The sequence below is a fragment of the Aquarana catesbeiana genome, linkage group LG04, assembly GCF_042186555.1.
Source record: "Aquarana catesbeiana isolate 2022-GZ linkage group LG04, ASM4218655v1, whole genome shotgun sequence".
In the NCBI taxonomy this organism is placed as follows: Eukaryota; Metazoa; Chordata; class Amphibia; order Anura; family Ranidae; genus Aquarana; species Aquarana catesbeiana.
In genome coordinates, this window is record NC_133327.1 from 382,919,531 (window position 1) to 382,930,285 (window position 10,755).

The window sequence follows — 10,755 nt, forward strand, 5'->3', positions numbered from 1 at the left end:
GTCCATCATTGCAGCATGATCAGTGCCCATCTGCAGCCTTGCCAATAATTGCAGTGTGATCAGTGCCTATCTACAGCCTTCCCTATCATTGCAGCATGATCAGTGCCCATCTGCAGCCTTGCCCATCATTGCAGCATGATCAGTGCACATCTGCAGCCTTGCCCATCATTGCAGCATGATCAGTGCACATCTGCAGCCTTGCCCATCATTGCAGCCTGATCAGTGCCCATCTGCAGCCTTGCCCATCATTGCAGCCTGATCAGTGCCCATCTGCAGCCTTGCCCATCATTCCAGCATGATCAGTGCCCATCTGCAGCCTTGCCAATCATTGCAGTGTGATCAGTGCCTATCTACAGCCTTTCCCATCATTGCAGCATGATCAGTGCCCATCTGCAGTCTTGCCCCTCATTGCAGCATGATCAGTGCCCATCTGCAGCCTTGCCCATCATTGCAGCATGATCAGTGCCCATCTGTAGCCTTGTCCATCATTGCAGCATGATCAGCGCCCGTCTGCAGCCTTGCCCATCATTGCAGCCTGATCAGTGCCCATCTGCAGCCTTGCCCATCATTGCAGCATGATCAATGCCCGTCTGCAGCCTTGCCCATCATTGCAGCATGATCAGTGCCCATCTGTAGCCTTGCCAATCATTGCAGTCTGATCAGTGCCTATCTACAGCCTTCCCTATCATTGCAGCATGATCAGTGCCCATCTGCAGCCTTGCCCATCATTGCAGCATGATCAGTGCCCATCTGCAGCCTTGCCCATCATTGCAGCATGATCAGTGCCCATCTGCAGCCTTGCCCATCATTGCAGCCTGATCAGTGCCCATCTGCAGCCTTGCCCATCATTGCAGCATAATCAGTGACCATCTGCAGCCTTGCTAATCATTGTAGCATGATCAGTGCCCATTTGCAGCCTTGCCCATCATTGCAGCATAATCAGTGACCATCTGCAGCCATGCTCATCATTGCAGCATGATCAGTGACTATCATTGCAGCATAATCAATGCTCATCTGCAGTCTTTCCCCACTTTGCAGCCTGATCAGTGCCCATCTGCAGTCTTGCCCCTCTTTGAAGCATGATCAGTGCCCCTCTGCAGTCTTGCCCCTCTTTGCAGCATGATCAGTGCGCATCTGCAGCCTTGTTATTGCCGAAATAAAAAGAAAAAGTGTGTGTTATACGCCGATAAATACAGGTAAATTGTCACACATCAATTTTCCCTCTCTCAAGTAAGGCTCAGATGAAACAAATTGTGGTTAATTGTTGGACAATCATTTCCTGAGGTTACCTTCTGTTCTCAAAACTGTGGAGAGAAATGTAATTACAGAAGAATATGTTATATATGAAACAAATTAAAATTCTGGCAATTTACTGTAATAATCCATTAATGTTATAGCAAACAGCAGTCCACAGGTACCTTTGTAAAAGAACCTACTGGCTGGAGTAGTGGATTGTGCATGACATCAGCTTTGTCATGATTCTGACAAGTAACACAAGATTAAATGGTAGTTAGTACTTGAGCAGACAAGCCTGGCAACCGCACTGTAGCTCTGCTTTGTCATTACAATTCCTTGGTGATTCCGATGTGCAAGTTGTATAAGGTGCCCACGTAAGGTCTCTGGTATTGGTATGCATTTAAATCCATGGACAGTTCATTTCTAATTCTGTAGTAAGGTTTTAGAACAGGGCTCAATCCATTTTGCTTTGTAGAATGTCCTGTAATTGTACTTATCCTGGGCATGCAAGACAGGCTTCTTTGAGCCCAAATACTGTAACTACATCTATATTAGCAAATGCAACAACTTTAACATCCTCATCCTGTGTACTAGAAGCTGTGGGTAAAGGTAAGCTTTTTTCAAACCTAGTTTGTATTGCATATTGTACTGTAGTTAAATTTAGGCAGCCTTGCTGACCATCTGGCTGTATGCATTCCTGCTCATGGTAGTCTATTTCTAGTAAGCAGTGCAGTTAAAAGACTGTGGTCTGTCTGCAAGGTAAACCGTCAACTGACCCCAAAGGTATGTTCACCATTTTCCTGTTGTTTTGCTTCTGTAAGGGTTCTGGATGCAAGAACAACAATTTTCTCTACCTAGTATGCATGGCACTGTTTAACCACTTCAGCCCCGGAAGATTTGGCTGCTAAATGACCGGGCCATTTTTTGCAATTCTGCACTACGTCGCTTTAACTGACAATTGCGCGGTCGTGCGATGCTGCACCCAAACAAAATTGACGTCCTTTTTTCCCACAAATAGAGCTTTCTTTTTATGGTATTTGATCACCTCTGCGGTTTTTATTTTATGCGCTATAAACAAAAAAAGAGCGAAATTTTGAAAAAAATACAATATTTTGTACTTTTTGTTACTATAATTATCCCTCATTTTTTTTTTTAAAAAAGCTAATTTTTTATCAATTTAGGCCGATATGTATTCTTCTACATATTTTTGGTAAAAAAAATCACAATAAGCGTATATTGATTGGTTTGCGCAAAAGTTATAGCGTCTACAAAATAGAGGATAGATTTATAGCATTTTTATTATTATTATTTTTTTACTAGTAATGGCGGCGATCTGCGATTTTTATCATGACTGCGACATTATGGCGGACACATCGGACAAATTTTGACAATTTTATCTCAAAGTAAGATGGAGTAGGTGCTTGTATCAAGGCTCAGAATTAGGCACTAGTCCTTCTTGTGATTGAATGTCACCCAAAAAGAAAAAAGCTGAATTTGGGTAATGCCCCATTTAGAAAGATTTTTTTTCAGTCCTGCAGATTCATTGCAATTAAAAACAGCTTCAAAGTCGATTGGCCCATTAAAATGATGTCATCGAAACAGCACTGAACACCACGTCTGTTACTGAGGAAGGATTGAAATCATGAGTCTTTGAAAACAACTGAGTGGTGAAGCTAATCTTTAAAGTGGATGTAAACCCACCACTCACCCAGTATAAACTAATGGCACAGTATTAATATATTAATTATTAAGTATTAACTGGCCCAAATCATTGGTGCAGGGGGATTATGGTGTGGGGTTGTTTTTCAGGGGTTGGGCTTGGCCCACTTAGTTCCAGTGATGGAAACTCTCAAGGCATCAGCCAGGGTCTGATTAACATAGGGGCTATTGGAGCTGCAGCTCCAGGCCCCTGCCTTAATATCGGCCGCCCAGCCAGCAGTATAAGCTTGATTTTCTCCTGTCCATAAACATCTATGGGAAAGGAGAAGCTATGTGTAAATGTAGGGGTGTCTGACTGCACCTGTGTTGGCTCACTGTGGTTATTACAACGTTATAGTGCACAATTCCCCCCTGCACAAATGGGAGAGGTGAGAGGCTGGGTCTGCTCTGCCTTCCCCCTCCCCTCTCTCTCCCCTCCCCCTCCCCCTCTCTCCCCTCCCTCTCCCCTCCCCCTCTCTCTGCCCCTCTCCTCTCCCTCTCCCCTCTCTCTCTCCCTCTCTCTCCCCTCCCTCTCCCCTCTCTCTCCCCCTCCCTCTCCCCTCTCTCTCCCCTCCCCCTCCCCTCCCCCTCTCTCTCCCCTTAATCTCCCCTCTCTCACCCCTCTCTCTCCCCTCCCCTCTCTCTTCCCTCCCCGTCCCCTCCCCCTCTCTCTCCCCTTACCCTCCCCTCTCTCTCCCCTCTCTCTCCCCTCCCCCTCCCCTCTCTCTCCCTCTCTCTCCCCCCTCCCCTCTCTCTCCCCTTCCTCTCCCTGCCCCCTCCCCTCTCTCTATCCCCCTCTGTCTCTCCCCTCTCTCTCCCTCCCTCCCTCCTGTCTCTCCCCTCCCCTCTCTCTCCCCTCTCCCTCTGTGAAGTCTGGGCAGTGAAGGAGCCATGTGGGTGGGAAATTATGAACAGAGCAGCAGGCAGATACAAGGTGAACGGGATATCTGAGTGATAAGCCTCCAGGGGCCATCCAAGTGTGAGCTCAGTGACTGGACTCTTACCAAATACTACTATGGTAGTATTCGGTCTCTTGTGCTTTTAAGTGGGTTCACACTGGTTTGTTATGTTTTGGCCCATTGCTGGTGTATCTGCAGTTTTCCTGCATTTTACCCGCAGTCCTATTAATTTCTATTAGGTTGCGTGTTTTTTCTGCATTTTCTGAAAGTGCCCCAAAATTCGCGCATGCTGCATCTTTGGCACACTGTCAGAAAATACGGTAAGAACCTACAACCTAATATAAATCAATAGGACTGCAGCTAAAACGGCAGTTACACAAGCAGTGCAGCCAAACTACGGCACAGCACACCAGTGTGAGCCCAAAGGCTTGTACACACACTGCCCCCCTGTAGAACTTAGTCTGATCAATACTCCTGACATTCATTTCACACATGGCCATACCATTCCTACTCAGGCAGGCTGCTGGTGGCAAGTGGCACACTGTATCTGGTGATCAGTGCCCATCTGCAGCCTTGCCCATCATTGCAGCATGATCAGTGCCTGTCTGCAGCCTTGCCCATCATTGCAGCATGATCAGTGCCCATCTGCAGCCTTGCCAATAATTGCAGTGTGATCAGTGCCTATCTACAGCCTTCTCTATCATTGCAGCATGATCAGTGCCCATCTGCAGCCTTGCCCATCATTGCAGCATGATCAGTGCCCATCTGCAGCCTTGCCCATCATTGCAGCATGATCAGTGCCCATCTGCAGCCTTGCCCATCATTGCAGCATGATCAGTGCACATCTGCAGCCTTGCCCATCATTGCAGCCTGATCAGTGCCCATCTGCAGCCTTGCCCATCATTGCAGCCTGATCAGTGCCCATCTGCAGCCTTGCCCATCATTCCAGCATGATCAGTGCCCATCTGCAGCCTTGCCAATCATTGCAGTCAGATCAGTGCCTATCTATAGCGTTTCCTATCATTGTAGCATGATCAGTGCCCATCGGCAGTCTTGCCCATCATTGCAGCATGATCAGTGCCCATCTGCAGCCTTGCCCATCATTGCAGCATGATCAGTGCCCATCTGCAGCCTTGCCCATCATTGCAGCATGATCAGTGCCCATCTGCAGCCTTGTCCATCATTGCAGCCTGATCAGTACCCATCTGCAGCCTTGTCCATCATTGTAGCATGATCAGTGCCCATCTGCAGCCTTGTCCATCATTGCAGCATGATCAGTGCCCATCTGCAGCCTTGCCAATAATTGCAGTGTGATCAGTGCCTATCTACAGCCTTCCCTATCATTGCAGCATGATCAGTGCCCATCTGCAGCCTTGCCCATCATTGCAGCATGATCAGTGCACATCTGCAGCCTTGCCCATCATTGCAGCATGATCAGTGAAGGAGCCATGTGGGTGGGAAATTATGAACAGAGCAGCAGGCAGATACAAGGTGAACGGGATATCTGAGTGATAAGCCTCCAGGGGCCATCCAAGTGTGAGCTCAGTGACTGGACTCTTACCAAATACTACTATGGTAGTATTCGGTCTCTTGTGCTTTTAAGTGGGTTCACACTGGTTTGTTATGTTTTGGCCCATTGCTGGTGTATCTGCAGTTTTCCTGCATTTTACCCGCAGTCCTATTAATTTCTATTAGGTTGCGTGTTTTTTCTGCATTTTCTGAAAGTGCCCCAAAATTCGCGCATGCTGCATCTTTGGCACACTGTCAGAAAATACGGTAAGAACCTACAACCTAATATAAATCAATAGGACTGCAGCTAAAACGGCAGTTACACAAGCAGTGCAGCCAAACTACGGCACAGCACACCAGTGTGAGCCCAAAGGCTTGTACACACACTGCCCCCCTGTAGAACTTAGTCTGATCAATACTCCTGACATTCATTTCACACATGGCCATACCATTCCTACTCAGGCAGGCTGCTGGTGGCAAGTGGCACACTGTATCTGGTGGCAGGCAGCTGGTGGCAAGTGGCACACTGTATCTAATGGCAGGCTGTTGGTGGCAAGTGGCAAACTTATCTCGTGGCAGGCTGCTGGTGGCAAATGGCACACTGTATCTGGTGGCAGGCTGTGGGTAGCAAGTTTCACACTATATCTAATGGCAGGCTACGGGTGGCAACTGGCACGCAGCATCTGGAGGCAGGCAACGGTGGCAAGTAACAAGCTGCATCTGGTGGCAAGTGACAAGCTCAGGTTCCCACTTATTCTGTATTATGATGAGTTGAACTATTTTACTACATATTACAATGTAGTAATAGAAATAATGGAATTTGATCATCCTGACACCATATTAAGCATGGTGCCAGGATGATTTTAAGTGATAACACCAGCCATTTGTCCGATTTCCCCATCAACCCCGAGACTACACCCCCCCCCCCTCATCTTTTGTTAAGGGGGTGGTTTTCCCTTAATGGCAGTTTGGGTCACCCTATGTTGCTGCTGGTGAGAGACTGCATAGCAGGTGGTATTGGTTTTGTTCCCACCTCTTGAGAGGCTGCATGGCTGGTATTAATTGTGTGAGTATATTTAATTTGTTTTAGCAAAACATTTTTGCATTTTCATTTTGTTTCCATAAAAAGGCCCACCAAAATCCTGAACACCAGGCCCATGATGCTCTTAATCCGCCCCGGCGTTAGCATACCAAGACATTTTGGACAATTTCATGCTCCCAACTTTGTGGGAACAGTTTGGGGATGGCCCTTTCCTGTTCCAACATGACTGCGCACCAGTGCACAAAGCAAGGTCCATATAGACATGGATGAGTGAGTTTGGGGTGGAGTAACTTGACTAGCCTGCACAGAGTCCTGACCTCAAACCGATAGAACACCTTTGGGATGAATTAGAGTAGAGACTGTGAGCCAGGCCTTCTCGTCCACATCCGTGCCTGACCTCAACCACTGACCACTTACCATTGTATGTATCATTGTTTGACTATTTCACAATTTATATTATCATAGTGATATCATACTTTACGTTAATATTAGCGCTGCACTCGCTGTGTTGTTTATTCCATAATATATAACCATGGAGGCTGGCTCTGCATCAACCAAGGTAGAAAACTACCGAACCTGACAGCCCACGCTTCTTCAGAGTGTGGTCCTCAATAGACAAACCATTAAATTTAGCGTTTGTAGGAACTCCGGACCCTGCGTGAGAAGGCCTGGCCATGAAGGTAGGGTCCATGGGTTCCCTACTGCCATCTCTACGATCTCTGCATACCAAGATTTCCTGAACCCCGCTGGGGACACAAGAATCAACAACTTCCCTTCCTGCTTGATCCTGTGAAGAAGCCGTGGATGCAGGCAGAAGAGGAGTGTAAGCACAAATCAGTGAGGACCGATTCCACGGAAATAGCAAGGCATCCGTTCCGCATGCTAGCGGATCCTTTGTTCTTGACACAAAGTTGTCGATCTTTTTTGTTGATCCTGGACGCAAACAGATCTATGTCTGGGATCCCCCATCCATGACATATTGTCAGGAAGATATCAGGGTGAAGGAACCATTCTCCCAGGAACAACTGCTGGTGACTCAAGTAGTCTGCCTGCCAATTTTCTATTCCTAGAATGAAAACTGCTGATAGACAAAGTATATTGTTTTCTGCCCAAGATAGGATAAGATTCACCTTTCTCTGGGCTGCACAACTTCTTGTGCTCCCTTGATGATCAGGGATGAGCCGAACACCCCCCTGTTCGGTTCGCACCAGAACATGCGAACAGGCAAAAAATTTGTTCGACCATGCAAACACTGTTAAAGTCCATGGGACTCGAACATGAATAATCAAAAGTGCTAATTTTAAAGGCTTATATGGAAGTTATTTTCATAAAAAGTGTTTGGGGACCTGGATCCTGCCCCAGGGGACATGGATCAATGCAAAAAAAAGTTTTAAAAACCGCCTTTTTTTCCGGAGCAGTGATTTTAATAATGCTTAAAGTGAAACAATAAAAGTGTAATATTCCTTTAAATTTCATACCTGGAGGGTGTCTATAGTATGCCTGTAAAGGGGCGCATGTTTCCCATGTTTAGAACAGTCTGACAGCAAAATGACATTTCAAAGGAAAAAAAGTCATTTAAAAGTACTCGTGGCTATGTGAATTGTCGGTCCGAAAATACACATAAAAGTTCATTGATAAAAACGGCATGGGATTTCCCCACAGGGGAGCCCCGAACCAAAGTTTAAAAAAAAATGACGTGGGGGTCCCCCTAAATTCCATACCAGGCCCTTCAGGTCTGGTATGGATATTAAGGGGAACCCCGCACCCAAATTTTTTTTAAAAAGGCGGGGGGGTCCCCCTCAAAATCCATACCAGACCCTTCAGGTCTGATATGGATTTTAAGGGGAACCCCGCGACAAAATTTTTTTAAAAAATGGCGTGGGGTTCCCCCAAAAATCAATACCAGACCCTTATCTGAGCATGCAACCTGGCAGGAAAAGAGGGGGGGACGAGAGAGCGCCCCCCCTCCTGAACCATACCAGGCCACATGCCCTCAACATTGGGAGGGTGTTTTGGGGTCCCCCCAAAGCACCTTGTCCCCATGTTGATGAGGATAAGGGCCTCATCCCCGCAACCCTTGCCCGGTGGTTGTGGGGGTCTGCAGGCGGGGGGCTTACCGGAATCTGGAAGCCCCCTTTAACCAGGGGACCCCCAGATCCGGCCCACTGTGTGAAATGGTAAGGGAGTACCCCTATCATTTCACTAAAAAAGTGTCAAAAATGTTAAAAATGACAAGAGACAGTTTTTGACAATTCCTTTATTTAAATGCTTCTTCTTTCCATCTTCTTTCTTCTATCTTCTTTCTTCTATCTTCTATCTTCCTTCGGTTTCTTCCTCCATCTTCTTCCTTCGGAGGAAGAAGAAGAAGAAGATGGAGGAAGAAACCGAAGGAAGATAGAAGAAAGAAGATAGAAGAAAGAAGATGGAAAGAAGGAGCATTTAAATAAAGGAATTGTCAAAAGCCATCTCTTGTCATTTGTAACATTTTTGACACTTTTTTTTAAATGGTAGGGGTACTTTTGTACCCCCTTACCATTTCACACAGGGGGGGCCGGGATCTGGGTGACCCCTTGTTAAAGGGGGCTTCCAGATTCCGATAAGCCCCCCTCCCGCAGACCCCCACAACCACCGGGCAATGGTTGTGGGGATTAGGCCTTTGTCCTCATCAACATGGGGACAAGGTGCTTTGGGGGGAGCCCAAAGCACCCCCCCAATGTTGAGGGCATGTGGCCTGGCACGGTTCAGGAGGGGGGCGCTCTCTCGTCCCCCCCTCTTTTCCTGCGGCCTGCCAGGTTGCATGCTCGGATAAGGGTCTGGTATGGATTTTTGGGGGGACCCCACACCATTTTGTTTTAATTTTGGCGCGGGGTTCCCCTTAAATTCCATACCAGACCTGAAGGGTCTGGTATGGATTTTGGGGGGACCCCCACGCCTTTTTTTTTGTTACATTTTGGCGTGGGTTCCCCTTAATATTCATACCAGACCTGAAGGGCCTGGTATGGAAATTAGGGGGACCCCCACGCCATTTTTTTTGGTGCGGGGTTCCCCTGTGGGGAAATCCCATGCCGTTTTTATCAATTAACTTTTATGTGTATTGTCAGACTTTTAAATGACTTTTTTTTTTTTGAAATGTCATTTTGCTGTCAGACTGTTCAAACACGGCAAACATGCGCCCCTTTACAGGCATACTATAGACACCACCCAGGTACGAAATCTAAAGGAATATTACACTTTTATTGTTTCACTTTAAGCATTATTAAAATCACTGCTCCCGAAAAAACGTCCGTTTTTAAAACTTTTTTTTGCATTGATCCATGTCCCCTGGGGCATGACTCAGGTCCCCAAACACTTTTTATGACAATACCATGCATATAAGCCTTTAAAATTAGCACTTTTGATTTCTCCAATAAACTTTTAAAGGGTGTTCCGCGGCTTTCGAATTTGCCGTGAACACCCCAAATTGTTCGCTGTTCGGCGAACTTGCGAACAGCCGATGTTCGAGTCAAACATGATTTAGACTCGAACTCGAAGCTCATCCCTATTGGTGATTAATATAGGCCATTGCTGTGGCATACATGGGTTGAATCCTAGCAGGACAATACCTTAAACTGAACATTCAAGCCCTCAGGACCAAGTGTTCTGCCTGAATTTCTAAAATGTTAATGGAAAAGGCCATTTCTGATCAAGGCCACTTCTCTTGGACAGCTGCCTCTTTCAGGACTGTCCCCCAACCTAAACAAAAAAAAGGTTGGCATAGGTTGTTACTATTTCCTAGGTAACTGAAGGAAGGATTTTCCCCTTTGCAGACTTTTTGGATATTAACCATAAACTGAGGCTCCATCGCACCCAGCATACAGCACCTGGTGTTTCCAGGTGGTTTTTCATCCGGGTACTAACCAGGCCCGACCCTGCTTAGCCTCCAAGATCAGATGAGATTGAGCGCTATTAGGGTGATGTGGCCGTAGGCTTTGGAGTCAGACACATTGGGAATGTAGAGCTTGAACTCTTTGTTTCAAGCCGATAGGATACTGTTTTGCAGCAGTCTAGAATGAGACTGAGTATAAGGAACGGCCTCGAATGAAGCCACCATCCTTCCTGACAACCTCACGCAAAGTTGAATAGGAGAAAATCATCTTGTTTCCACTACCTAAATCAGTTCCTTTATGGCGCTGATCTTAGCCTGGGGTACAAATACCCTTTTCTGGGTGTACCTATGATCAGACCCAAGTATTTTCTTCATGGTTTTAAAGAAGATTCCTCCTAGGTTGAGAATCCGATCTAGATATTCCAGGTAGTCGAATGTGGTGACCATACTTTGGTCTAAGTGGGCTACCGAATGGTCTAACAATAACAAATCGACTAGGTAAACCA

The 10,755-nt window shown here is 46.5% G+C and overlaps 1 pseudogene; it reads right to left on the minus strand.

Annotated features, from left to right (window-relative positions):
* Positions 1-10,232: 10,232 nt before the first annotated feature.
* Positions 10,233-10,351, minus strand: LOC141141689 (5S ribosomal RNA; annotated as a pseudogene).
* Positions 10,352-10,755: the final 404 nt, after the last annotated feature.